Consider the following 27,858-nt stretch of genomic DNA (forward strand, 5'->3'; position numbering starts at 1 on the left):
GAATTCGCTTGGGATGGGCAGCATTTGGCAACCTTCGTCAAGTCCTCAAGTCGTCTATACCGCAATGTTTGAAGACGAAAGTCTTCAACCAATGCGTCTTACCTGCCATGACATACGGTGCCGAAACGTGGACACTAACTGCGGGACTAGTCCACAAATTCAAAGTCGCTCAGCGTGCTATGGAGCGAGCTATGCTCGGAGTATCTTTGAAGGATAAGATCAGAAATGAGATTATCCGGAAAAGAACCGGAGTCACCGACATAGCTTGCAAAATTAGCAGGCTGAAGTGGCAGTGGGCTGGTCACGTATGTCGTAGGACCGATGGCCGTTGGAGCAGACGAGTCCTAGAGTGGAGACCGCGAATCGGCAAGCGCAGCGTAGGGCGCCCTCCAGCCAGGTGGACCGACGACCTTAAGAAGGTGGCGGGCACCAACTGGATGCGGAAGGCGGAGGACAGGGAGCTTTGGCGCACCTTGGGAGAGGCCTATGTTCAGCAGTGGACAACGATTGGCTGTTGATTGATTGATTGAATTAATTATTATCATCAAAAAAACACCTCATAGGAATTTTGATCTCATATGAAATTTGATGATAGTTGCTATTGAACTTTATAAAATTGTCATGATTTTTTAATATAGATAAAACAAGTTTAGCACAATATAAGTTTATGTTAAAGAATAGGGAATAAGGTAAGTAAAAGAGCACTTATTAAATATTAAAACGGTCGCCGTAGACGAATATCGAGCCTCAAACTTCATGACACGAAGCGGCGGCGTCAGGTGCTACACCGAGAGTTATAAATGTAGAGACTATGCTATGTTAGTTTGAAACTTTATAAGATCACTAAATTGGTTTAATAAAACAATCTATTTTTGAAAAAAAAAACAATCACGCCTTGCGCTTAAGTATTACTAGGGCTTAAATGTATGTCATTTGTCATGGAATATTAGTGTTTTTGGTGTCTTTGGATAAGTGTTTATATGCTACAAGTTACAATAATGTGGATATGATAAAAACCTTCACAATGAAAAATAACATATATACATATGTTTACTTTTTTAGCCAACTTTTATGGCTTGAAGTTCTTAATCAAGTTCGAAGTCTAACATCTATTTTTATATATAAGATTCGATGTTTAGATTTTGTTTACCTGCTTCAAATTTTTAACTTTCACTGATATTTCATTTGCTTTTCACAAGACTAACGTCTGAAATAGAAGAGGCTCCTGTTTCCCGTACTTGGTACAGATATCAATAGGGCTTTGCATTGTTATATTTCTATATCATCTCCATTAGTTTCGAGAGTACCCAAAAAATCGAGTAACCGTTTTTATACAAAATAGTTATTATACAAAATAATATTTTTATAAAATTATTTTATTTTGACATTTTCGTGTTTAAAGTTTATATATTTCATCATTTTAAATAAAATGTTCATTTCAGTGAAAATAATTTAAAAAAACATAATGAATTTTCAAGGTGGATTGGCAGCGAAATATTTCGCTGCCAATATTTAATTAAATAAAAAAGTTTTCTCTTGTTTAGATTTTATTTGAATAAAGCGATTTTTATATTATATACATATTTCATATACATTTTTTGATTCGTAAATATTTATTAAAATTTTAATATATTAATCCTTTCAATAATTCAAAGAAATTATTTAGTATCGCTGTACCCGTACATATATGTGTATGAATAAAGCGTTACCTTCTTAATAATGAGAATAAAAGGATAACCTAATAATGAGATGCATTGGAAAAGTACTAACATTGTACACTAGTAACATTTTAATAACTACGAAGCAAAAATCTATGTAACATACATCGTGCGTGAAGTTAGATTATTGAATTTAAAGAGATTGTGCTCGCTGTCAATGGCAAGTTAACTTTTTGCAGGGGTTGTATCAGTATGTAGGGCGGGAGTGAGCGGGCGGCGGTACGGGCGAGGCTGCAGCTTGTCCCGCGTGTCCCGCGCAGTGGATCCCCGACCGCCGTTCCGAGTGCACGCCGCGCCGCGCACTCACACCACGCACCCGTCGGTACGCGCCACGCTTACACGCACGTTATCCTACCTCCGCACCCGTACCACTCAACCACCCCCCACCCCATGTGGATACTAATTGCGCGAAACACAAATCTTCGCAAAATTTCGTGAATAATGGACACGCGCAATTATTATTCGCGGCGTTTATTCGGTGTTTGCATGCGCTTTTTCCAAATCCAATTTTTTTAAAAATATAGGTGTCTGTCGTAGTTGTTGTATTTTAATATAAAATATTTCCAATTTTTATATATAATAGTAATTTTCTAAAAAAAATATCGAGAAAAAACCACTTTAAAACTAAATAACATTTAAAATAAAACTCTTCGTAGCTTAAAGCCAATATTAGTTTGTTTGATTAATCTGTTTTATAAATAAATTTACTTAAATAAATAGTATGAAATTCCACTTTTAATGTCAATTTTCTTTATCCAATAGAAGCAATAAGAAGTTCTTTATTGAAATCCCGCCCGAGCTTTTCAGGCGTCTCATTCATTCGAAACAATCAACTTTGATCACTAAATAAATCATCGATCATCGATCAATCGAGTATATAATCAGCTACAGAATTTATCTTATAATATTTTTTTTAGAAACTTCGTTTGTTTTGGCGGTTTTTAGATTTTTCATTTTAAATAACTTTTAATATTAATAGTTTTTGTAATGTAATAAATTTAATGTAAGCTCATTTTAGTGTCTTTAAAACCTTAATTAAAGTGAAACGTGTTTTTATTAGTTTTATAAATGGTAATGTTAAATATTTCGTTATTACAAAATTCATAATATTACTCAATATAATATATATACATATTAACAACCATTTCTTTTAAACTAAAAACAAATTTTTCAAATTCAAAAATATTTTAACTAAACGACATTACTCACACTTAATTGAACCACAATTAAACGGAAAGTGCAAATTGGTTTTCAAATTTAGTAATGGTCGGAATGACACTCGATTTTAGTAATTAATTTAGATAATTTTGAGAGCATTGTAGAACAATTGTTATTCTGCCTCGCGTGACTTTGTCCTAATTATCTCGTAGTTTTTATACCGTCGTGCCGAGAAGTCTAAGCATTATTTAATCATCAAGCTGAAGCATGTGGATATGGTAAAAATATATCAATAATAGTAAAGCTCGTATAAATTACAACTTTTTACTATAGTTTTCATTAATTTTAGTAAATGTGTTAAAACATTCCGATTTAACTGAAATGCATTTTTGTGGCTTGATGAGCGGTCATTTCGAATTTCAATATCATAAACTTTTTTATATGCTACGTGTGCAAACAAAACGATTCTGATACGAACTTTTCCCTTTTATATTGATTTAATTTAATTATATATGACTATTATATGTATATGATTGTAAAAAAAGAGTTAACAACGAGTGTCGTGTCGGTTCTTTTCGGTGGAATCAAACGTCAAAATGAGGATTCAAAAGTGCTTGTAAGAGCCTACTCGAATCAATTATATTTTCATAATACGTATCGATTATAGCAAAGCGTTCAATATATATAAAACGCATATTAAGCATTAGCGAAACAATAAATACTTTTACCAGTTTATTGCATAATATATACATATGAATATTGTAATTTAATTTATAATAATCATCAACTATAAAATCATGGGTGTTTTAATGATTTTAAAATTAATTTTGCTCTTTTAAATAAATAAAAAATACCGAACTTTAGAGCAAATTTAAAAGACCGGGTCTAGCTTTTATATTTTAGGGCCTGGCAACCCTAGTCACCACATTTACATCCGTGCCAAAGTAAATGTGTCGAACCATTTGCGCGGCTTTTAACTCAACACAACATGGCGTCAAACAAACAAATGTTCATTACGACATATTGAAAGGTAACTGAAATTACGGAAGCATTGAATTGAATTGCTTACTTCAATTATCAATTTCATGATTTGTTGTTTTTTTATTGTTCTTGATAATGACAATTTGTTTTTATTTTTTTATAATCAATAATGTACTCGCATGAAAGCAAATGCCGGATAGAAAATAACCATTCCGACTAAGTTTATTTAGACTAAAAAATACTATGTTAAATAATATTTTTGTCTTTTTGTATGACATCACAATTATAAATCATCAGAAAAAAAATGACAATTTATGAGGGGGTAAACATCAAAATTTGATTTTGTAGTAAATAAAGTAAATAAATATTGTATGTAATTAGTTTAAATTGGCACATGAATATCACATTTCCAGTTACAGTAACTATATTATTAAAACAATTTAACTGCTTCATGAAATAATAAGTTTTATTGTTTTAACTTCTTATGTAAAAGTTATTTATACATAGGACATCCCTCATCGCAAATAGAAAGTTTAAATATTATTTGTCAACTACATAATGAAGATTTGAACATAAATCTATAATAAATTAATAAGCAAAGTCAAAACACTTCAATCTTTTCTCCTTAGTTTGTTAACCGATTTTCTTTGATTTTTTTGGTAGCGAGCTATATAGCTATAAGCTTTAGTGTTGTTAATAAAAATAAAAAACATTTTGAAATAAGAGTTAAGAACAACATGTTGGCAACATGCAAATTAATATTGTATATTACTTTTTCTAAATGCAAGCCGAGATGGCCCAGAGGTAAAAACGCGTGTATCTTAACCGATGATCGTGGGTTCAAACCCGGGCAAGCACCACTGAATTTTTATGTGCTTAATTTGTGATTATAATTCATCTCGTGCTTTACGATGAAGGAAAACATCGTGAGGAAACCTGCATGTGTATAATTTCACTGAAATTCTGCCACATGTGTATTCCACCAACCCGCACTGAAGCAGCGTGGTGGAATAACCTTCTCCTCAAAAAAGGGAGAGGAGGCCTTTAGCCCAGCAGTGGGACATTCACAGGCTGTTACGGACTTTTCTAAATTTCAACAGTGATTAGGTCGAATTTCGACCAGTGGTCTAACACAAGTATGATTAAAAATTGCATCGTGCAAACTAGTCGCTTCCATAAACTTTTATTTGACTTCACCTGTTAGCGTTAGGATTAAAATGTTGCAACTGAATTTTAAACAAGTTCCACCAAACCGATTCAACTATTTTTTTTAGATTCTAGCGATTCGACAATTCTATATACTACATTTAAATTATTTTTTTACTTAAATGAAAAAGTTTATACAATAGGTTTCTTATTTAGGTCGCAATAGATAGTTATGTTAAAAAATAATTATTGCTTTAACATAATCAGACTAAGGTACGGTGCCGTCATCGCCTTGCCCACTTACTACAAAAAGCTTTGATGTACGCAACCGAAATAACTGTTCACACGAACCATAAATCTTCCACTGTAGTCATAAAACTGATGAGAGAAGCCCACACAATTGGTAATTGTTTCGCCCAAATTGTTATTGTTATCTATAATTTTTCAAATGAATATTATATGAATCATATTGCAAATACAATTAATGAAATATTAAAATGATAAAATTTCTCTAAACAAACATCATAAATACAAAGAAAATAAATATCAGTCTATTCTCAAATCCTTAACATTATTAAACAACTATATAAAAATGCCGCATTATTTTACTTTTTTATTAACAAAATTGATCTATTAATTCTTTCGTCATTTCAGGGTAAGATTTAATAAAGTTAGATGAAATTTCTTTGGTATAAGCCTCTTTGCAGACAAGCGTCTTATAAAACATCTTTTTAAAGTTTTTTTCATACAAGATAATAAACAAAATAAAGAATATTGTTTCTTCTTATCAATCTTTGCTATTGGTTATTTTTTTAATATAATAAAACGCAGAATTTGAATTAGTTTTAAAATAATGATAAAGCCACTTCTTTAAACATAGCATTCATTTTTTATTACATATTTATTTACAAATAACAAGACTTACAAATTAAACACAGATATAAACACAATTATTTTTAACTAACAATACTAAATAATCGGTCAGACGGTACACTTAAAATTTCTGATATTGATTATAGAAGGTGGATTACCAGGGTGGCGGCGAAAATGACGATACGTTATATAAGAAAACACTTGTAATGCTCGTTACAACGGTTACAATACCAATGCCCGATATATTTAAACTGGCGGTATTTATACAAAAACATCTTGACCTAATTTAATACTAAATTTACAAACTTAAAAGATAATATTAAACATTGTTTATCTTAATTATTCTAATGATTATTTACGGACAACTATTATTTAATAATACAGGATTATGTAACATTAAATATTAAAGATTAATATATTACACCGGAAGTTGATAAGCAGCAGATAACCTAGCCAGATCAGTAAAATAAGATTCTAGTAGCTTAATCCTTACATTATACATAATAAAACAAAATTATTATAGCATTGATTAATCGACATAATTTGAGAAAATATAAATAAACAATAAGCACTATTTATTAATTGCGCCGGAAGCTGACAAGCAGAAGGCGCCATTAATAAATAGAATAATATATAATAAAATGTTCCAAGTATAAACAAATATGAATCAACTATTTATTTGATTATGAAATTACTAATTAAATTCTTAAACAGAAGTTTTAATCTATACTTATAAATAATCATCAAGATGTACCCGAACTAGCCGTATATGCAGGACCGGAAGTATTAATTGATAACATGATATTTTGGTTCATTGTCATGATGTTATTAAAACCTATCGATTAGATTACAGTTTTACTATAAGAAAAAAAATATTATCGTGAGCTTTCGTCCTACTAAAACATACATAAGTGATAACAATAATTTAAAAATAAATTGTTATATTTTAAGTTTTTAGTAAACGACAATTACATTTCGATACGCGTAAATTAAAAATAAATATTTTTATCTAAGTTCTTATTTACATCAATTTTCCATCGGAAACTTTTTATAGAAAATGATATAAAGTTCAGATAAACCCATTCATCTGGAATATCAGATATAAAGCCTCGTGACCTTCACTTTTTTATTTATTCAGACTCCTTTTATAAATTTGTTACCTCTATAATATATTCTTTTTTTATTCTTCGCTTGACACAGCAATGGGTTGGATGAAATTGCGAAGCGCCGCTATTTATGTAATAATGTTATATACTAAAATTTTGAACACATACTACATGTCTATGTTTTATGTATATAGCTTTAATAGTTGTTTCATTTAGTTATTAGTATAGAAGTTACAATCACGGTTCGACTAACGGGAGCGGAGCAGTAACGTTTGAAGTGGATATAACCACACAGTAGCTAGTATAAATAATAAATATACTATAAATGTATGTTAATACACAAAACTTATTACGTTTCAATATGACATTCAATCGGAAATTGGTTGTATCGGTTGGAAAATTACATATCAAGCTCTATTTCCGCGCGATGACTTCTGCATTAATGCGTAACTAATAGTTTGAATCACTGAATAGAAACCCATTATATTAATAATTCACTTACAAAAACACTATATCAATCAATCATAAACATTTTATCATAAAAACATCATATAATTCTAAATGCAAGCTAAATAGAACCAGTTTTCAAATTCAAACACTTAATTTCAATCAATTGTGATAGGTCGTTCTATTGTCTGGAATTACTAAAGTAAAGTAAGTACGGTGAAGGAAAACATCGCGAGGAAACCTGCATGTGTCTAATTTCACTGAAATTCTGCCACATGTGTATTCCACCAACCCGCACTGGAGCAGCGTGGTGAAATAAGCTCCAAACCTTCTCCTCAAAAAAAGGGAGAGGAGGCCTTAGCCCAGCAGTGGGACATTTACAGGCTGTTACTGTTACTGTTACTGTACTAAAGTAACGATGGTTTTCAAGTTATTAAGTCAAATTCTACACAATTATTGGCAAAATGTACTCTCGGAACTTCTCTACGTAGAATATTGCAAATTATATTATGTTGGGCTTGCATTGTACACAAAATGGAATCTTGAGAGCCTGATGGCTCTCAGGAGTGGCGCTCTCCTGCCACTCTTGGGGCGCGCTATCGGACACGGTGCGTCACACCCTCATGGAGTGTGCCCATTGGGGCAGCAGTGCCATTGTGCCCTGGCGGCCATCGTAGGCGGAGCCTATCGCTGCCGAGTGTGATAAACATCATGCTCGGTAGCGAGAGTTATTAAATTTCATATTTTATATTCCATATTATGTATTAGGCTGGTGTAAATCGATGAAACCTAACTAACTGACAACCACTCAAAATATTCCCGGACGATAATCCCATAAATCAAAATTAAGATCGATACAGCGCCAAACCAACCGAAATAGGGTATCGAAATAATGTTAAAATAATTCTACATCAAACGAAATGATGTGATATATTTATTCATTACGACATAATTAATACAAAACTTGACCTATTCTATATACCCTTCGTAAGCATTTTAATAACGTCGTGAGTAGCTTTTTGTACATCTTATTTCCATAAATGTATTATTAAATGTATAATAAATGTGGGTTTTTTTCACAGTCTCTTTGTGTTACTGTAGCTATTTTGGAAGACGGCAAATCCTGAAATCCTGGATTAAAATCCTGGGTCGAAGCAATATGAAAGTTATTGGTAATTTTGTCGAGAAATTCTCAGTAGAGAGGTGATGTTTGAAAGTGAGGAGTGATTATATGCCTCGGAAAGCATGTAAAACTATTGATCCTGGGCCTGAACTATTCCCATCCCGAATTTGACATAAATTATAAGTAAAACTCTAATACATATCAATCGTTAATTAGAACATTCTATCAGAAAATCATTCTGATATAGAGTAATACACTACAAATATATGTTTATATATTAAACAGCGTTAAAGCTTAATAAATGTTTACGAAGGAGTTATTTTTTTATTTTTATTTTTATTTTATTTATTTTAAGGACCACTAGTAGCTACTACATGTTTTAATGACAAATGTAAAACAATTTAGTGAAAATAGCTAACATGTGAAGCTTTTTAAAGTAGCCACAACAATTACAATATTTGTTTTAAAAATACATTAACACATAATTATAGCAACATGAGTAGAAAGATTAAAAAAAAAAAAAAGTCCAAATTGGTACAAATTAAAGATCATAAAAAAATAAACATGCACTTAATAAAATTAAAATTAATAACACAAATAGTTTGAAATTGATATAGGTACAAATTAAAATTAAATAATTCATTAAATTCATGCAAAGTTTACGTTACAAAAAAATTACTAAAAATATACTAATTAATACAAAATAAAATTAAGATAACATTATTTATTATTTATTTATTTATTTATTATTTATTTGCATCTCTCAACAATTCTAGCGCCCGTTTACGATAAATCATGGCAGAGTCATTAAAAATATCTAGATCTTGACAAAAACCATTGTACAACCGTGATGATCTAGGCATTGGTGCATTACATCCTAATTTCGTTTTTGATATTCTGACATCAAAAGTGCCCAGAAAACTACGAACATTGCGCCTTGGAATACGATAGTATATCTTTTCAAGTAAGTAAGTACAGTCGATCTCGTTACGAATTATCTTAAATAGGAAAGAGAGATCTAATAATTGTCTGCGTACAGAGAGACTATCCATATTAAAGTCTTTCAAGAGATTGCTGTATTTTTATTAGATTTATTGTATGAGGTTTTTTTGTTTCTGGATAGATGATATACAAATCGCTTCTGTATTCTTTCTATACGCAGACGATGTACATTGTAACAAGGATTCCACACAACACTACCGTACTCCAGTACACTACGCACGTAAGCGTTATAGATTATTTTTTTCGTGTTATTCGTGAAGTGTTTACCATTTCTAATTAAAAATCCTAACGTTTTGGAACTTTTCGTAATTATTTTATTGAAGTGCGGGACAAAAGTAAGCTTGTCATCAAAAATGACACCCAAATCACTTATTTCAAAAACTTCCTCCAACTTGATGTTATCAATGCTATATATTGTTTTGATTATATTGAGATTTCGCGTAAATTTTATATGCTTGCATTTACTGACGTTTAATTCCATTTTATTATTTTTACACCAATTATATATAGCATTAATATCCACCTGTAAGAGCTCTGAGTCAGCTAAGTTGTTTATTACTTTTGTTAATTTTAAATCGTCCGCAAATAAAAATACTCTACTATAATGTACCGTATCGCAAATATCATTAATGAAGATATTAAAGAGCCAAGGTCCTAAGTGTGACCCTTGAGGAACCCCGGAGCAGGCTTTATATAGACTCGAGCTAAAACCTTTTAAGACAACAAATTGTTGTCTATTGTATAAATATGATTTGAACCACTCAAGCATATTACCATTGAATCCGTACTTGCTTAGTTTTAAGAGTAAAATATCGTGCGAAACTTTGTCGAAAGCCTTGGTTAAATCGATATAAATTGCGTCAACTTGCTTGTGGTTATTAATAGCTGGCACAATGAATTCACTGTACGAAACAAGATTTGATGTTGTAGATCGACCCTTTATAAAGCCATGCTGGTTATTATTATTCATTTGCTTTACATGACATTCTAGATATGGGTAAACTATTGCTTCAAATACTTTGGCAAAAGTGGAAAGTATGGAAATCGGTCTATAATTCTCAATGCACTCACTACCCTTGGACTTATATACTGGTACGATCCTAGCTATTTTCCACTTATCGGGAAAAACACCTAAGCGAAGTGATTCGTTGTATAATAAATATAAAGGGAAACTTAGTACCCATGCACATTTAGAAATAAATATAGAAGGGATATTATCATAACCTGTCCCTTTAGTTGTATCAAGTCTTTTTAAGTATTGATAAATCTGTCTTCGCGATATTACAAAATTAGTGAACGCTCCAAAGTCATGTTTACATTGATTACTATAAGATGGTAATGTATATGAACTTTGAGATTGTGTGTAAACAGAAGCAAAATACGAGGCAAATTCGTTACAAATTTCTGATCCCGATTTCATTACTTTTTGTTTGTAAGTCATTATGCCTGGGAGTGCGGTACTATTATCTTGTTTGCCCTTAAGGTATGACCAAAAATATTTAGGATTTCTACTAATATTTTCTTCAACAATCTTAATGTAATTATTGTAGCAAATTTTCGATAAATCTGCACAACGTTTGCTCAAAAGACGTAATGAAATTTCATCAAGTGGGTTTTTATATATTTTGTATTTATTTAAAAAAACTTGTTTCTCCTTATATAAATTTATCATTTCCTTAGTGAACCATGGAGGATATTGTTTACCTTTTTGTTTCTTTTTTGGTACATATTTTTCGATCAATTTGTTCAAAATTTTATAAAATTTATCGATCATTAGGTTTATTGACTTACAATTACAAAATTCGCTTAACCAATTGATATTATTTAATTCTGAAATTATACTTACGTAGTCAGCTTTAAAATAGTTCTTCTTATCACCAATAACATTACTTTTTAAAGAAGTTCCTGATGAATAAGAAACTAATATATCTAAGGGAGGATGGTGGTGATCTGGAGGCACGATTGGCAAAATAGACTTACTAATTTTTATGTTATTATGATTACTGAATATTAAGTCTAATATTTTATTATTGTTATTACTAATGTTATTATGTTGAACTAAATTATTGAGAGATGCAAAATCAACTAGCAAATTTCCTAAGGAACTATTAGAAATAACATTATCATCAGTAGCGAACCAATTGATATTACTTAAATTAAAATCACCCACGAGCATAACATTTTGTCTATTCTCTGCAATTCTACTATTAAAATTATTGATAAAATTAGATAGCATATTACGGCTGACGGGAGGAGGCAAATAAACTGCACATAATGCAATTGAGTTCCACTCATCGTGACAATTTTCTCGTTCAATATTTATCCAAAGATCTTCACACTGACTTTCACAAAAACTGAGTCGCATTGATTTCAGTTTATTTGAGACCGCCACTAAAACTCCACCACCATCTTTTTTACAATGTAAAAGTAAACTATCACGATCTCTTCTGTATACTGTATAACGGTTGTCGAATACTTCATGGTTCTCTATTTTATTATTAAGCCACGTTTCTGTTAATATAATAACATCATAATTTGTACACGATAAATTGCAGATGAAGTCATGAGTTTTAGTACGGAGACCTCGGACGTTCTGGTAGTATATATTAAGACCGTTGAATTTTATAACATGAAACACTAAAATGATCTATGAGTTTAGAGAGCAAAGCAATTTACTGGATATTATTCAAAACAGTATGATTTTTTACATAAATACATTCTGAATGTTCTGTCTTTCTCATAAATACCTTGCCCTGTCTAACCCACACAAATCTGTATTTTTTTTCTTTAGATTTTATTCGAGCTGCTGCATGTAAAGACTTAATAGCCGGTGACAAGTGTTCCATAACATATATTGGCTGCTTATCTGCTGCAATACCTATGTGACTTGTGTTAAGTTTATCGTCAGGATGCGATTTATTGTAATTAATGACACATGCTAGCATCGTGTCTCTCATTCGTGGTGTGGATAGCTTTACAATCACAGATCTGGGTCTTTTGTCGCTGTTGTTCAATTTTGCAACTCTAGTACAGTGATGTATATCAGACTCCTTTAGATCACATGATATTGCTTTACTCAGTTGCATTACTGCACTAATTAAATTTTCATTTTTATGCTCAGGAATCATTTGTATTTCAATGTTATTTGATCGATTATACTGCTCCATAGTATGTATTCGTTGTTGCAAATCAGATGTTACATTTTTTAGTGCATTTTTCTCTCTTTCCATTTCCGCAATTTTATCGTCGTAACTTGCAATTATTTTTTTAGTAGATTCGTATTCTTCGCTCAAAAAAGTCATCGAGTTTTCAATAGTAGATATTTGCTCTTTTATAGGTTTAAGATTCTCTTGAATCATTTTGTTTAACATGTTAGTGATATCATCCAATAGTAAATTTTTAAAGGCCTGAAACTCATTACGAATGATTTGTTCAACGTCTTGTTTAGTAAGTTGTTCTGATGCAGGCGACCACTTTTCAGACTGTTTGCTTTTTTGCCGATTTGTCACATTGTAAGATTCTGGAGAAGTATTATTTCTTGTTGTTATTATTTTTTTCTGTGGAATCATTCTTACTTAGTAACGACTATAACAGCAACTTCTTAACAGAAAAATAAATAAATTGAAATAGGTCACCAACAACTTGGGTTTGAACCCGTATCGCCCGTGCGTGGAAGTATGGTTCACACCGTTGGGCCAACGATATGGTTATCGTTCAAGTAAAAATTGCGAACTGTATGTACAATATTATAATCTGCGTTTGGAGATTTTATTAAACACCCGCTACAAAAAAAGTTATTCTCTTTGTATCTACTCACTTCACTGTATATTTTTTAAAGTATTTCTTTGTTTTAAAATAAATTACTAGAACTTTAGGTGTTTCTTAAAATCGTTTTATAAAGCATTTATTTCTATTAATACACTACTTTCTTAACTTATTTTGCTCGTAAAATAAGTCACTGCCCTCAGTAAAAGTACCTATATTATATAATTATCGTTTCACCCTTTTGCGTATTAAACTTATTCAAACAATAATGTTTTTATATAGATCACACACTGTCTTTGTTATTTACACATATCTACGTTTTATGATTTCAAAACACAGTCCTTATATTTTTAAGACAATTTTTTTTTACGGAGCTATATAGTTCCGTGCGCTTACGTCGATGACACTGTGATATATGTGATATATTTGACGTGTATTAAAAAATATAAAATTTTAAAAGCATATTTCACTTTAACTTTTAATCAAAAGTGTTACGTCACAAAAGGTTCGTGCATTTCAACCCCTTTTAGAAAGGTTTTCTCTGGAATATTTTATAATGATATTATGCAGGCCTAGTGAATTTTGTATTCGTCTTCGTTGTAGTAAATTAAATTGATAGACTGACGTTTTAAAGATGCGAGCCAAAAATACAATTTCAGAAATGTCTTAGTATTTTCTGTTTCAAAAACTTAGCACTGACTGATTATATTACATTAATAAAACATAAAAAAAAAGCCGAGATGGCCCTGTGGTAAGAACGCGTGAATCTTAACCGATGATCGTGGGTTCAAGCCCGGGCAAGCACCACTGAATTTTCATGTGCTTAATTTGTTATTATAATTCATCTCGTGCTTTACGGTGAAGGAAAACATCGTGAGGAAACCTGCATGTGTCTAATTTCACTGAAATTCTGCCACATGTGAATTCTACCAACCCGCATTGGAGCAGCGTGGTGGAATAAGCTCCAAACCTTCTCCTCAAAATGAGGAGAGGAGGCCTTTAGCCCAGCAGTGGGACATTCACAGGCTGTTATGGAATTATGGAATAAAACATAAAACACATAGTGTGTAAACGGAGTAGTTTTAGTTTTGTTATTGTATTGTATTGTTTTGTTGTTATTGTATTGTTGTGTATAGTTGTTAAAAGTAAAACTATGATTACGTTTCTTAAAAATATAAAAACGCAAAATCATTTCCATCAAATCTGTCCTCAGTTTCGTTATTCTTTATAGGTTATGGTTGTGGTTATTGTAGGTTAGATTATATTAGGACATCGACAACTTGAAAAATTCATTCTATATAATCAGTGTTAAAATGATAGTCTTTTAAGTTTACGAGAATGACAGCTACAAAGGAAAATGTAATGTCACAGAGCTCACGCTATTTAGATTAAAAGAAAACTTAATTGGACACTTCTGCATCGTCGTTCGCTGTCGACGCTTACAATTTTTTCACAATTTTATTAATCCATTTAAGTTTGTTACGTCAAAAAAGTTTTACTTCTACATACAAATTTACGCAGTCATCATTAGGATACATCAAGCCACATCCATACATTGACGCCATAGTCAACAATCAGTGATAACCAAAATGTCTCAGAACACGTGAATCTTAATTTGGAAGTTTTTGGTTTAAATGCCAGTAAGCACCATTAGCTATTCAAGTGCCCAATTACTATTCATAATTATGAATAGAAAATAATCCCTAATGTACTGATATCATGCTTGGCGGTAAATAGTGCTTATTTTATTATTTTTATATTGTGAGGAAATCTGCGTGAATAAAACACATCTGTCACTTTTTTATGGTACTGATAGGCGGATGGGCAAATAGACCACCTGATGTTAAATGGTCACCACCGCCCATACACATTGGCGATGTAAAAATACGCCACCAACATTGGCAACGAAGTTGTTATGTCCTTTGTGTCTATAGTTACACTGGCTTACCCTTCAAACCAGAACGCAACAATACTTAGTATTGTGGTTTAGCGGTAGACTATCTGATGAGTGACTGGTACCTACCTAGACTGGCTTGCATAAAGCTCTACTACCGAGTAAACGTAAGTATATTATATGCATTAATATTATTTTAGATGAGATCTTTGACCAAAGATAGAACATTTAGACTGTTAATTACTTTAATTTATATATAGACATAGATAATTATTTAACTGTTACCTATTTTAACAGTTACATGACATTTAATGGTCTCGTGTTGTTTTAACTACCCTGAACGCTATCAAATATATTTTATAGTGTTTAATTCGTGTAATGGTTTCTTAGGATATATCGGGCGTATTTACTATACGGTGAATTTTGTTTTCCTTTTTACCTCAACATTGCGAGTATTGGAATCTTATTCTTATTCTCATTATATATTATCTTTTATTATTATTATTTTTTGGGTAAAATAATTCAATTAACTAAGTATGCACGTTTAACAACCACGGAAACTGCATACGCATCTCGTGTTAAATACAAACACAAATAAATAAATTTGATATACGAGTACATACTCGTAGTAATAAATACGTTGTTAATACACGTTATAAGCGATGTACGTGTAAGACTTTTCAATACCAGGGGATTTATCCCCCTTAGCCCAGCCGAGGGATATTTACTGAACTGATAATTTATAAGATAAAAACATAACCTGCTAGTGTTCGCCTGCGTGTTTCGAAAATGACAGGTGTTAGTTAGAAAAAGTAGCCTATGACCTTTCTTGGAGTTCAAGCTTTCTTCATACTAAATTTCATCAAAATCGCTTTGGTAATTTAGCCATGAAAGCGTAACAGACATACAGAGTTAATTTGGCATTTATAATATTAAAAATATAGATGTATTTTACATTGGGACAAAAGTTATTTATTTTATTAAATAGTAAATGAATAATAAACTTTCTTGTGGTTCATACTCGAACTTAATGGAGATGGTTTAAATTTGGGCTATTGACAGTCCCTTTAAACAATACAGCAATAAGGGCTTTTACTTGTTTACGAGCTACGTCATCGGATTCATTCTTGTAGACTTTGTGAATACAGTATATAGTTATAACTTGCTGGAGCCCGCGGCTTCGTACACTTGAAAGTTAATTTTATTACGATATGTTCAAAAAAAATTCTGTCCATGTTCTTTACTCTTTTCATGGTTTCTTCTACTTTATGATATGTATAGAACGGTTTGCTACTGTTAATTTAAACACTGTAAAATAACAATGTAGGTATTAGGTATTAGACACTTTTATTTTAATTCAATACTCTGTAACGTGATGATTGGAAAATTCCTACGACAATTTTATAAAAACCTACTTGAATAAATAATATTTTGATTTTGTAAATTACCGTATACGAGAACTTGTACTTAAGTGCTTGCAAAGACGGGCAAGTAAGACTTAAATGTAAAATGATCCAGCCATTTCTAAATACTGAAAACTCAAAGAACATTTTAATATTTACATAATAATATTGTGAAAATATTTAGTAAGACAAGATATATAACATATGCCCACTAATAAGAGTACTAGATATTAATTTATCTTAATAAAACCTTTTTAATATAATTTAAAAAAATCATTGGTACGTATCATATAACGTAAACTTTAATATATCTTATATTTTAATAAACATGTTCAAAAGAATGCATGGTATTTTAATAACCGCGAAATCTACTTTCTATAAAGGACATTCAATATACAATTTATTTTGACCTATTTCTCTTATCACATTTCGACAGAAATTATGATGCCTAACTTTTTTTTAATAATACCGATGTTTGGTGATGCGCATACATTACAATAGCAATTATTCAAGCTGCAAATAGCCACGAGCGAGTTCCTATTGAGCTTTTTTTACATAAAGATAGAGATGGTAGAATAGTATTCAACATATTAAAGGTTTTCCTAAGTCGCCTAGCATGAGATAAATCATTACAAGGACGCTTGACAGAGTTTTAGCCCACAATCTTGGGTTAAGATTCACATAGATATAAACCGCTCATTAAAAACAACCATTTGCCATTAAAAATATATTTTACTTTGAAATAAAAGTTAATACGACTGCCGCTGCTTTTGTAAAGCTATTTATTTCTTTGTCTTTTTTTTTATTAATCACCCTTTGGGTGTAATTATGAAATAATCACAAGTGTTACAATACTGACACTAATGACTATAATGAAACAGTAAGTATATGTTTTTGACGATAATGTAAAATAGTGAATAGAAGCCGAATTGCACCAATTTACTCTATAAGCAATGTATACCGATAACTTTATCTGACGACAAAGCTAAATATTATAACATTATAAATATCCATGTACATCTAAATAAATTGTAGTAATCAGGCAGACTCAGTTGTAAGAAGCAGAAGTGTTTTGCTAGTTTCGTATTTAAAAACATTAACATTTACGTTAAAACTGATTTGGTATATTTCAAGCAAAACAGTTAATTTGTTGTATAGTATTGCCTACTAAGTAAATAATTTTTACAATTAAAAGCTTTTAATATTACTTTTCTTAATAAGTATGTCTCAAATATTTCTTTGAGTGACATTTATGTGACCTTTGGTGTGTGGCAATTGAGATTTAAACAAAGGTACTCAAGGATTGATCATTAATAACGGTTTACTGTATAGAAACCTGTACGCAATTGGCTTCTTAAATTACTGACACATTGGTCTAGTGGCGTTCACGTTTTTTACTCTACAAGTCTTCCGTTGATTCTTAGTTCAAACCCCAACTATTACACATAGACCGTATATAAATTATAAATCATTTCTTATCCAACTTAAAAATAAAATTAAGTAAAAGTGTGGCAAAGCGACCACAGATGAAGCGACTGACTGCATAGTTTTTTTTTTTCACTGGAAAAACGCATTTACGCGTTTCCCCCACATGAGGTAGGGGGGTATGTGGGACTAGCCGGCACTGAAGGCGTCGGAATACCCACTAAAAAACCAGCGGTACCCACTCCGTCTTGTCGAAGGGGCGTCACGGGAGCGCATCCTACCGTGACGCACCGACGGTTGGCCCGCTCAAGCGGGCCTCCATTCCTAAGGGGTTCTCGGGGTACGGAGTACCCCCCTAACCCCAGCGGCGCTTACGGTGGGGCAAGAAGGTGCGCATAGCGTCGGCACCTCCTCCCGGGTCTTCTTCGGTGGAGCGAATCAGCGGCGGCTGACCTCGCCTCTCGCTCTCGCTCCGCGACCTCCTTCTGCAACATGACACTCGCAAAAAGAGACCATCTCCATCCAACACATCTCGCTGCCGAGCGTGATTAACGCTCGGCAGCGAGATGTCTCCGCCAACTATCGCCGCTAGGGTAAGCCTCTGGAGCCCCCACGTAGCACACTCCGTCAAAGTGTGATGTGCCGTGTCCAGTGGCGTACCACACTCATGGCAGGAGGGTGATATCTCCCGCCTCGCTGTCCCGTGCAGGTATTTACCGAAACAGCCGTGTCCGGTAAGCACCTGCGTCAGTCTAAACGTAAGTGTGCCGCTCCTTCTTGTTACCCAGTGATTCAAGTGGGGGCGGATCGCCTCCACTGTCGCCAGGCCTGCTGATGGGGATCCCAGATCTTCCTCCCATCTGCGAATGACAGCTTGTTGGGCTACAAACCTGATTTCGCCCCACCTCCGCTGATCCTAGACGGTCGCCATTCGCCCTGGCTTCCACCCGAAACCGATGCACTTCCGCGAGTACCTCGGCCTGGAGTTTCCAGGGCGGATCACTCGCAAGAAGTTTCGCCGCCGTCCATGCCACTAAATGTAAAAAAAAACTATCACTTGCAATATTCGTATCCTTCGAAGAATAATAAAGATCTATCAAATTATTACAAAAAAATGGATTTATCCTGAATACACAGTGACTCAGCCACGACACCTAAGTAAAGACAATACGCCTGTCCGCAATGCAAGTATAGACAACATAAAAATCCACAGTTACTTGTTCGCCTGATAACAAATTAATTAAATCCAACGTGATGAACTCCTCAGTTATATTTGAACTCGTCAAATCAATAATATCTACGGAGTTTGCTAGTATGGAGACAGAATTTAAGTCTTTTATGTTACCTCTTGAAAACGAAGTAAAAGCAAAGAATTTATAAGTGTAACGGAATATTTAGAGTTTTTCAACGCCAAATTTGAAGATTTAAATACTCGATTATTACAATCGTTTAAAAATCTGAATTTCAGCAGCAGTAGTTCGGATATCGGCCTAATAGATTTGTCAATATCAACTGTTAATAAATACATTAAATCATTCAATATCAATAAAGGATACGGTCCTAACGAGATACCACCAACATTTTTAAAGAATTGCTGTAATTCTTCAGGCTATCATATTTCTCTTCTTTTAATAAATCGTTGAGACCCTGCCTATTGTTTTAAAGCGCTCGTTCGTTGTGCCTATCTTTGATAGGTGATAAACATAATTTTGAATATATATACATATGTAAAACTATACGCCAATATCCAAATTATGTACAATAGCTAAAATTTTTGTGAAAATTATCTATGATAATATCTTTTCTATTATAAGGGGTATTCTGATTGATGAACAACATGTTTTCATTAGTAAAAGATCTCGAAACAAATATATAAAAACTGGTTCATCGTGTGGCAAAAGCCATGGATGCTGGTGATCAGGTGGACGTCGTGTATACCGACTTCTCTAAGGCTTTCGACAAAATATGTCAACATTCTATTGAATAAATTGCAGCAAGTTGGTATACATGGCGACATACTTCGGTGGTTTTCCTCTAATCTTTACAACAGAAGTCAGGTAGTGACGATAAAAGGCTTTTGTTCATCCTTTGCGCCTGTTTCATCTGGTGTACCACAGGGCTCTCACCTTGGTCCCTTGCTATTTAATATCTTTATCAATGATATTCGTAAAATCTTTGAGCTTTCGTCAGTATTATTATTTGCAGACGACATGAAAATCTTTAGAAAGGTAGAGACCTTACATTATACCATTAATATCAAAAACAATACGATTGCTTAGAGAAGCGATCGTATTGTTTTTTGTTACAAGAAGACCTTTACAGCTTAAGCAAATATTGTAGTGAGAATCATCTCTCTCTTAATCTAAAAAAATATCGTATTATCTCTTTTATATATATTTAATTTAATCTACCTTTTATATATATTATTAAATTTTTTGAAACATATAAAATATAAGTTTTTTAAGTATAGTCAAAGTCCGCCTAGAATCATTTCATTAAAAGCTTGCATGCTCAGAAATCAAATGTTTCTTTTTAAACTGGTAAATTTTATTTATTATTATTATTAAATTTACATTATTAATTTTTATTATTTTAGTCAAATTTAAAATAGTCCCTCCCGATTCCCACACGACGCAAAGCTGCCCATAATGCAGGCCGCATTTCCGCGCTGTATGGCAATGGACAACCTTTGTGCCAAGTGGGACCCGGAGCGACTGTCAAATCCCCTCTCTCTAAGGCGACAGCCAATTAAAGTAGGGGCATCCGACCCCCAACTCCCGACGTCTCAACCGCTAGTGGCACTAATAAATAATTTTTAAACAAGGGGGCATACTTATACGTACAAAAACTAAATATGCCCAAAATAATTTCATTCATCGTATGTGTATATATTGTACAATAAGAAATTTAATACTATATATTTACATGTTCCCTTTTAAGTTTTAAAAATAACATTATTGAATTATTGAATAAGAAGTTTATTTGTCTTGCGTAATCATTGTTCTTTTTATTATTATTTTTTGTATTTAACTTTTAATTACTGTTACTAACTAGCTGATTTTGTATATAATTGTTTAAAGTTCTAATTTTAATGATTTTTGTATCCCAATTACTTTCTCCTTCTTATTCGTATTAGATATTAGTGGAGAGTTTTTATTACAACATTGTACATCATCAGAAAAAAATAAAGCCATGTTCAAATATATAATAATCTCAAAAATATTTAACATGAGCATATTTAGTCTGTGGAGGTTATATAATAAATTAAAAAAAGTTACGTCGTGGCATACGTTAAACGAAAGTAAGGTAAATATTAAAATGTTAAAGAAATAAAGAAAATATAACTGTCACTGTATTTTAATAAAAAAGTTGTCTCAAGTGTTGTTTACAACTTTCATATTATATTGTAAAAAATCTTATAAATAGTAGATAAGTAATAAAATATTTTGACATATGTACATGTTGAGTCAAATTAGCTTGGAGATGTATTTGCGCTTATAGAAGTGCTTATATGTATAAATATATTTAGAATATTATAATTTAATATTATACATTTTAAACTTAATTAATTTTTAATCATGAATTTCTTCAACTTCCAGTAATTTCGTAATCATCCTCATCCTCGCTTTCATCCGAAAAATTATTTATGTTAATGATATTTCTTTCTGATCTTGTATGCAAAGTCAAGTTAACGTTTTCTGGGACAGAACATAATTTTTTTGCTTACTGTAATTGACGGCTATCATTTTTGTGCGAAATATATAAAATAACGAACAGGTCAGTCTGTTCGGGTAAACAAAAAACGCGCTAAGATTTTTATATGCGTTCTCTTTTAGAACTGCCGTTATAACTATTTTATCCACAGTACCAAAAACCTTCGTATAGCAGGTTCAGCTATTTTATTCTCTTTAGTAAAATATTCGCTTATGTTGCGGTTCTAACGTAACGTCACTCAAACAACTCTCTTTTTGTGGGGAATATTTGTACACAAAAAGATTCGATAAATTTCAACTGGCGTTTGAAAATAATTTGTTACTTATTAAATAGTATTTAACAGCACGTTACGGACTTGAAGTATAGATTAAGTTTATGAGACATCTATGAAATTGTAATAAGTACCACAAAGTTCGAGAAGACAAAAAAATGAAGCTTTGTGAACGAAATTAATTTTCAATGTAGGGTGCAAAACATTCTGCAAGTACTTTACATAGGTTTCCTCATAAACGGTAAAATGATAAGTGAAAAACAAGTATTGTAAAAGGCAGCTTTCCCTAACGGCGTAATTAAACCCGAAGCTCAGGGCCCACACTCCGAGCCAAGTGATATTTAGGGTCCCTCGACACCATTCTTTCCTTTATTGCGAGCCTCTTAACTTGACTACATTTTATTGCCCTTATTTCTTATATCTTTCACACTTCACTGCCCAATTAAGAATTCCTTTTGTAAAAATAATATTTTATGAATATTAGCTCCTAATTTTTGCCGTCAAGCAAACGTTTTTTTTTTCACTTGCATATTTACTTTCATCTCAATTATTTTCAGAGCACCATAGAATTATTTTTATTTATGTTATAAATGTGAGTATCAGTAAATAAAACAGTTATATAAAGTATTCACAGTTCGCCACTTCATTATATAATTAAGAATAAAGAATAGTTTATACAAATGTATATGTAAATAATAATTGTATTAATACACAAATATTCACAACCATAATAATGATTTAGTTATTTATGACATTTTGAATCGGAGACATTTACGGACTTTATATTAAATGTTTATATATTTTTCGCTCTTCTGAAGTTTACGAGATAACAAACAGCATCGAGGGAATGTCCGAAATTCGAAAATTATGATATATCACTGTGTAAATGGACCTTTATACCTTGGGGCAAAGCCAAAACTTTCACTCTAAAAGAAGCTTATAATATTTCACTAAAAATATAAGCTATATAAGTATATAACTACGAATATAAATTTTAAAATAAATTACACGATTTTAAACGAGAATCCTGATAATCAAACTAATTAAGTTTTAATATTGTAATAAATTACTTTTGAACCGAACATTGCTAACGACTTTACTTTTGAACGTTGTTTAGGGCGTAATTAGTTAAAGGAATCAACGATAGCAGAGGAAGTAAAATTTAAATACCCACTAAACAAAATTTTTAAGTATTCATAGATTAAGCCGTATATTTATAATTTATTTGTGGTCATATTAATCGTTGCTGATATTATTGTCTACGGCAATTTTAACTGTACTTCGTAATAAGTAAACAAGAACTCTCTAAAACATTAACTCAATACGAGCAAACTTATTCGAGCAGAGTAAGTAAATTTCGATTAGTCGTTAGTTACGGCTCTTGTATTAATTCGTGTTCGCCACGCTGATAACTATCGATAAACTTTGTACATTACTGAGATATCTACAAGTTGATTCGCAGAATGTATCTTGTATACAGTAAAATGTTATCGGGTATACGTTAAAGTTGATTTTAAGCAGCCCCGGATCGGAGGGGGCAAACTGGAATAGCCGCTTCGGGCAATTTGAGGAAGCGCCAAATTCATAACTATATATTTAAAATTGTTCTCCTAATTTATTTACATAAAAAAGTAAATATTAAAGAGCTTAAGTTTATTGATTTAAGATTAGTGTAGTTTTTGAAGGGGCACCAATGTCAGGATTTGTCCCGGCTCTAGATCTGGAACCGATTGTAGGTCGGGCCTGATTATAAGATCTGGTAAATCAAATTTAATTACATTTTTATTTTACATGATATTCTTGACTTTTTTAAAGTATTATTTTTGTGTTCTAGAAATTGTTTAAGTATAGTATAAAATTTAAATCTACTAAAGACAGAACAAATCCATTATTAGAGCGTGCAAGAAACAGCTAATTTCAAATAAGTTTTTAAATTTAACAATTTTTCTATCAAATTATACGGGAATAGAAAAACTTCATTATTATTATTAATATTTTATATACGCTTCTAACTGACGTTTTATATTTTATTAAGGGACGGCTCGTTCCACTTTTACGATTCCACCTAACGGTATCTGAGTAGAATTTCATGTAGAGACGTAATCTGTTTCCAATAGGCTTTAATAATATATAACGGCACGGATGTAGGGATTTCTCATAATGCCTTACCACATAAAGTAACAGTTTATTAGACAAACTAAAGGAAATGTAATAACTTAATATTTATTCCGCGTTTTATTTCAGTTTATTATATAAAATTCAATATCTATACAAATATCATCGATATTAAATATAATTTTTATATTCAATCCTACGCACATTAAAATATATTAGATTAAATTAATTAAACTTCAATAATTTGCATTTTTTTTGATTTTACGACATTTCTATTATAATCTGTTTTTACAGATATCATATCATTTTAATTCCATGCAGCCATAGTTACTAATTACTGTCATAATAATCTTTAATTATAATTTACCATTATAACAAATAAATAATTAAATGAACGAATAAAACAAGATATTTTTAACTTCGTAATATGAATCAAAAGTCAAAGTCAAACATCTTCATTCAATACATTGAATTTCTATAGAAGCGTTACACTTCTTTATTGATTGTCATAAATCTACCACCGGTCCGGAAATAAACACCTCAGACCTAAAAAGAACCGGCGAAAGAAACTTCCCCATTTAAACGTACATTCGTTTTTACAAATTTCACGTTGGGAATAGTGAATTTAATATAATTTGTCTTTTTACTGTTTTATTTTTTATAAATTATTAACACTAAATATCTTAGCACTATTAAACAAATTGTTGTTATACCAATCATTTATTTTTAATAATAAATATATAGAGCGACGGTTAATAAATTCTCTAGGGCTTATTTCGTATACTCACTAATTGTGACTTACATATATTTATAATTTGTACTATACTATATGCATATATAGTTAGTTATTCGTTGAGAAATATTAATTATATTGAGAATTAAGAAATATTATATACAGGCACAAGGGACATAACATCTTGGTTCCCAAGGTTGGTGGCGCATTGGCGATGTAAACGATGGTTAACATTTCTTAAAATCTATGTAAGAAATGTTAAGTCTATGGGCGTTGGTATACTATAAAACATATTTTTTTTATATAGAATAGGAAGGCGGACGAGCATATGGGCCACCTGATGGTAAGTGGTCACCAACGCTCTTAGACATTGGCATTGTAAGAAATGTCAACCATCGCTTACATATCCAATGCGCCACCAACCTTGGGAACTAAGATTTTATGTCCCTTGTGCCTGTAATTACACTGGCTCACTAACCCTTCAAACCGGAACACAACAAAATCAAGTACTGCTGTTTTGCGGTAAAATATCTGATGAGTGGGTGGTACCTACCCAGACGAGCTTGCACAAAGCTCTACCACCAGTAAGTAATATTTTTTTAAGAGATAATGTTGCTAATGTGATGAAATTGGAGCAAATTTGAATTACTAAATTAGTTTGACTTATACAAAAAGGGTCATGCAACATTGCTCCACCCAGCTCCAAGAAAACTCAAGGAATAAAATCAATGAATGTATGATTATTTCAGGTTTCAATTTTACTACAAAATTATTATTTTGATTCGCATTATTTTAATCCTTTTGTTATTAGTGTTATAAGAAGACTCTTGATTTAATATGCTAATAACTATAACTTTAATAAAAAAATTGTAGCAAAATTTATTCCTATGTACTTAAAAAATATATAAAGCTTTATTAATATCATTATGATACAGTGGACAAACCCCATTAGCAATGCTCCACCAACCGTGATATTGTACTTGACAGTACTGAAGTAACTATTGTTGCTTGTTATACAATATCAACGTACTGCTAGTAAACAGACCATGTTTGTAATAATAATAAAAATATATATATAAATAAAAAAAGTGTAATATATAAATATTTTTCTTATTATAACAAATTGGCAATAAAGTTAACAAAAGTCACAATTACTAGCAAAGTCTGAATCCATCTGCTATTCAAAGCCATTCAACGATAGAGCAAATATGACAGTTTGATATTATCTAAAAGGCGTCGAGGCAAGAGTTCTATTGTATGCAGACTTGTCAAAGTAACAGACACAGCCATTTTCCAGTTATGCCAAGCCTCTAGGTCACTTAATCGGGTCAAAGCTGGGACTTTCACCATGATTATCTCTTTTCAATACGTTTTTCATGTCTACGATTAAATAATTAATATTGTTATGTACATAAGATATTATGTACATAATTTTTTTAAATATAATTTAATACAATGTTTCGAATTCCAAATTATTTTGAAAAATTAAATAAATTCCAAAAACAGTAATGTTTCATCAAAATGGTTACACTAATTTTAAAACCTTAAAATATATCCTGATTGAATATTATAAATTATTGGAAACGGTAAACGTGTGCTAACTGGCAACCCTTACTGCGCAGCCTTGAAGACCTGTTGATAGGTACATCGATTGAGATTTTGTATGATTATATTACGGTTCGCTTTGGTGAGCTCCGGATTATCATACCATCATTGGTTTTAAATTGAGATTTTAATTTATAATTGCTTTAAAATATTGGAAAGTAAAACTTTGAATATAGATTGTGCTTTTAAGCGGCATAGATGAAACCAGTATATTTTTTTCTGAAAATATTCATGTATTTCGTACGAATTTGAAGTAAATTAAATTTTATCAATATTAAATAAATTAATTATTAAAATCAATCAAATAAAAATCGGTTGAAGTCTATATTTCAATTATAATCTAGTAACTAAAAATTAAATACTATAACATATACGTAAAAATATTTTAATAATAAATTTATTCAAATCTTTTCTTAATATTTTATGGCAAGCCGAGTCAGTTACTACAATTCTACTATTTATTTAATATTATAAATATCTCTACAGACATGTGCCGAGTTTGGAGTTTATTTTTTTTAATTTTATTTACCTTTTGCTTCATAAAATTCATAAAAATAAACATCTACGTACTCATGTACATCAGCAACAAATATTTAATGACTGCAATTACACTATGCTACATTTCCTCTGTTGTCCCCGGGTTTACTTCCTTCCAGCCTCTACTTTTGCTGTTGCATTACCTGATCTTACTAGAAGTAGCAGTCTCCACCTTCCATATAAGGATAATTGAGTCGTCAAACGCTTCTGAATAGTAGTACCTTTACGCTTTGTAACAACAACTTAGTCACAACTCGCCTATTAAAGTTGCATAATTCTGACTTCATGCTAAAATAATAATAGTCAAAATAAATAAATTCAAAATAAAATAAGAATAGAAAAGAAGAGACACATGACTGTAGCTATACATACACATAAATATAAAAAAATCATAATTTTTTATGTTATTAATTATATGAATGAATGAATTATATCGAATCCATCTGAAGCTAATTTCTAATGCGGACGTTTAAATGTTACTCCAATCATCGCTTGTTAAATCCGCTATGAAATATATCCTTAAAGCAAATATTCTAAGAATATACGTCAAATGTATGTGAGATCGTATTTATAAAGTTCACTAACAGCCCATTAAAGTCTTGCTGGATCCTGGTAAGCAAATAATTCCCCTATTAGGATATTTGCCGGCTATGAAATAAACTCGTATGATTTACATTTTACTTTGTGATTAAACTATTTTTAAGACCCTCTGGTAAGAAACCACACACTCATCAGTTATTCTGTCGCGTAACAAAAACGCATTGTATTAATCTGTTCAGGTCTTCTTTTAACACCGTTATTACCGTTATCACCGTTGATAAACAAGTTACAACTTGTTTAAA

At 31.5% G+C, this 27,858-nt stretch overlaps 1 protein-coding gene across 1 annotated transcript in view; it reads left to right on the forward strand.

Moving 5' to 3' along the window:
* The first annotated feature begins 1,990 nt into the window (after positions 1–1,990).
* Positions 1,991–27,858, forward strand: part of LOC126769276 (uncharacterized) — a 32,770-nt gene continuing 6,902 nt past the window's right edge. Inside the window, exon 1 of the mRNA XM_050487957.1 lies at positions 1,991–2,040. The gene's annotated coding sequence lies outside the window, so the exon portion shown is untranslated. The remainder of the gene's footprint in view (positions 2,041–27,858) is intronic.

Source organism: Nymphalis io, chromosome 6 (assembly GCF_905147045.1).
Source record: "Nymphalis io chromosome 6, ilAglIoxx1.1, whole genome shotgun sequence".
Lineage (NCBI taxonomy): Eukaryota > Metazoa > Arthropoda > Insecta > Lepidoptera > Nymphalidae > Nymphalis > Nymphalis io.